At 37.0% G+C, this 3,954-nt stretch overlaps 1 pseudogene; it reads left to right on the forward strand.

Annotated features, from left to right (window-relative positions):
* Positions 1–2,192: 2,192 nt before the first annotated feature.
* Positions 2,193–3,202, forward strand: LOC113491230 (annotated as a pseudogene).
* The last annotated feature ends 752 nt before the right edge of the window (positions 3,203–3,954 follow it).

The following is a 3,954-nucleotide window of genomic DNA, read 5'->3' on the forward strand; positions in this document are numbered from 1 at the left end:
CTTTAATTCTGCAGACCTAATTTTCTCCAGGCATTTATGGGAAGCTTAAGCACTGGGTCTGGGATGGGGGAATTCCGCTAGGCAGCAAAATGTTTAAAGAGTCATTACAATGCTACCCATTGCAATGATCAAATCTTTTAATGGATCTAACCCCAAATTACTACTGTTCCAAAGAAATAGTGTAATTTACAGTAAAATGGGAATATGTAAGATGAGGAAGATATTTTATTGCTATTTCCTTGTTCACTTGTAAAATACAAGGGTCAAAAGTATCTTTTTCCTTATTTATAAGAAAGGGTTTTTTTTAATAAATAAATTACTTATTTAGAAAAATAAAGAATAGCTTCAGTTTTCCACTCATCAATTAATTATATGTCCCTGGACAAATGTGTTGGCTTTCTTCTGTAGTTCAAGAGTACAGTCCTAGCGTTCCCTTGTTTTCTGTATGTATACATCAGATTATGCCTGTTGAAACTATCTGTGGCCACATATTTCACAGTTCTGGTTGTGGTTATCTAGGATTATCAGCAAGATCAATGCAGGGGATGTGGTGAAAAATAAAAATAGTGTTTATTTTTAAAACCATTGCATTCTACAATGATTACCAAATTATAAAATGTATTTCAGATCTGAAGCCAACTGTTGCAGTTTTACATATTGCAAACATCCATAAATGAGACCAGGAATATCTGACTATATCAACTAATTGGAATCAGGCCCACTTCTATGGATAGTAGAACAGAGTATCTTATATGCTTATCTTTTAAAAAATAATTTGGAGCATCATTTATTATCTCATTACTGTCTTTATATATTTTATATGGGATAATAGAGCTTGTATATATTTCAGTGGATATTTCACTGCTTTTTCCAAAGAACAGATTTATGTTTCAAAACAAAGATTTGATTTTGTGGATATGCTTCTCCATTTATACAGGCAAGTGTGTCTGACTGGTGAATCTAGCTGCAGCACTAACATTGACTCCGAAGCTAAGAGAAAATCCACTCCCTTCAACTGTTTCAGTTTAGGGCATTCAAACACCAGTGGATATTATTCATAACAGATGTTCTTTATATCAGAAATATAAAAAAACAACTTCAGTTTGGGAAACCATAAAAAAGAAAATAAGTATTTTCTGTATCCAGTCATTATTGACTACTTTTATTTTAGTGAAATAAATGTTCAGTTAAACTCATACTTCCAATAAAATGGACAACCAATACTGGTGTAAAATAGATGCAATTATCCAGGTTACTTTTCCATTTCTTTCTTTCTCCCTTCTTTTTTTCTGCTACAATTCAGGAAGTTAATGCCACTATAAAATTCACAACACAATCATTCCTTTCATGCAGAAGCTTTGTTTGTTTCCTTGCTAACAGCTTACATAATTTCACATCTGGTTTTTATTTTCCATTTAAAATAATTTTGTATAAATTAGTTTATATAGGCATATCAATGGAGAAATCTAAGGTAAATATTTTGATTTGCATATTGTATGCTCATGTTTTTTAAATATCCATTTATCTTTTTATTGTCACTGCAGTGAATCTAAAATCCATACTACAAACTTCAGTGTTAAACACCATCCTTAGAATCTGCTTGCTCTAAGATCATTAATTTGTGACTATGAAGAGATCAATTGACAATTCTGTTGTTAGTACATAAATAGTCTGAACAACTACATACTTAAAAAGTATGTGAAATTCTTCACTGCTCTTACCTTGTATATATTTCTCAGTTCTCCATCATAACTGGCATATGCAGAGAAAGGAAACATTAATGATGTACTAGAGACTCAGGAGTAACGCACTTGAAAAGGCACCGCAGTAGATATAATTTTCATTTATTTTTATTGCTGGATCATGTTCTGTGTTATCACTATGTCTGTGTCACATTTTCTATATGCATTACCTCTGCAGCCATCATTGCTCAAATATTCACCTCTATGGCTTATTTCTAAAGAACATGTTTATTTTAAGGCTACAAATATATCCTTATAACTATAGGCTGTTCAGAAATTAATTTCCGTTTTGTAATGTGATTTTCATTGTATATGTTTCAGGCATAGTACCTTCTCGACTGGTGTACTGTTATACATTATTGAAAAGCTCATGTTATGAACTTTCACGCTGTATAATTAAATTATGATATAAACTGCATTTTTGACAAATTTTGGAGGCTTGAATTTCAGATGTCAAAACAGCAATTTTGACAGATCTACTTCTATGAGTTCAAACTTGGACATAATGTGGCGCAAGCTGCTCGAAACATCAATGAGGTATATGGCCAGGGAAGTGTTAACGAACAGACAGTGAAACTTTGGTTCCAAAAATTTCGATGTGATGATTTTGACCTTAAAGATCAAGAAGGTCGCGGACGTCCTTCTGCTATTGATGACGATAAATTGAAGGCTCTGGTGGAAGCAGATACATGCACAACTATTCGAGAACTTGCAAAAGAACTCAGGGTAAGCATATCAACTGTTTCTGAGCATCTGAAGAAGACTGGAAAGTCAAAGAAGCTCTACAAATGGGTGCCGCACGAATTGAATGAGAATGACAGAAATCGCCTTTTGAAGTGTCATCGTAGTTTCTTTTTCTCAACCAGAACGACCCGTTTCTCGACCGTATTGAGACGTGTGACAAGAAATGGATGCTCTACGATAACCAGCGACAATCGGCTCAGTGGTTGGACTGCGATGACGCTCCGCAGCACTTCCCAAAGCCGAATCTGCACCAAAAGAAGGTCATGCTGACTGTCTGGTGGTCTGCTGCTGTTTTAATCCATCACAGCTTCCTGAATCCAGGTGAAACGATCACGGTGGAGAAGTACATCCAGCAAATTAACCAGAAACTTCAATGGCTGCACCCAGCACTGGTCAACAGAAAGGGTCCAATCCTTCTCCACAATAACCTGCAGTCACACATTGCACTTTCGACACTGCAACGGTTGAACAAGCTGGGCTGCAAAACTCTGCCTCATCCACCGTACTCACCAGAGCTCTCGCCCACCAACTGTCACTTCTTCAAGCATCTCGACAGCTTCCTGTGCGGGATACGCTTCAGAAACCAAGGGGAGGCCGAAACTGCCTTCGATGACTTCATCGCTTCCAGAAGTCCAGAATTTGATGCAACTGGAATAAATATGCTTGTTTCTCATTGGGAACAATGTGTTCATTCTAATGGTTTTTATTTTGATTAATAAATTTTATTCTGAGCTGAGGTATGCCACTTCAAACATACAGGTTGAAATCAGCAATTAATTTCCAAACAGCCCATAATTAATGGTTAATCAATTGCAAAAAAATCTTCTTATTTCCAGTGTGAAAAGACAAAAAAGCAAAACTGAAAGGCGTAATTATCTTGCCATCAGAAGAAAAGATGAGGAAGGGGAGGAGGTAGGATCTTCCTCATGCCATCCCCTTGCTTGGAGCCTGCAATGGCTGGGGATGTTCTGGGGAGGGCAGAGCTGATGGCCAGGCTTTCAGTGGGACTTGCCAACAGAGACCAAGGGGACAGTCACTAGAAGGGACAATCGATGTCTCTGGGCTTACAAGTGTTTTAAAGACTGACTGGCAATACAGACACTTTTGGAGAGTGCTCTCCTACTTGATCATCATCCCAATTTATCCACTACACTTTTGTTTCCTTCTGCCTTTGCTCCAGATAATCACTGCAGAAACTCACTCATTTATTGCTCAATTGCCTTCATGTGTTCTCCCTCGAACTCTCCTGCCTGCACGTTGCATGCAGATGCTTCACATCATATCTCACATTCCATTCCTACTTCCTCATTGATTCTTCATCTCTAGTTGTGGTTTTTTGGATGCATTGACAGCTGTTGTTTGATCTCAGGAAAATCAAACACTTGTCAATTCATCTCATTCTTAATCTCCACAAGTTACACAACCTAGCAAAATATTTCTAGTGCATGAAACTCAAGCAGTGACAGTG

Source organism: Athene cunicularia (assembly GCF_003259725.1).
Source record: "Athene cunicularia isolate RWA chromosome 1 unlocalized genomic scaffold, athCun1 chr1_part2, whole genome shotgun sequence".
Classification (NCBI taxonomy): domain Eukaryota; kingdom Metazoa; phylum Chordata; class Aves; order Strigiformes; family Strigidae; genus Athene; species Athene cunicularia.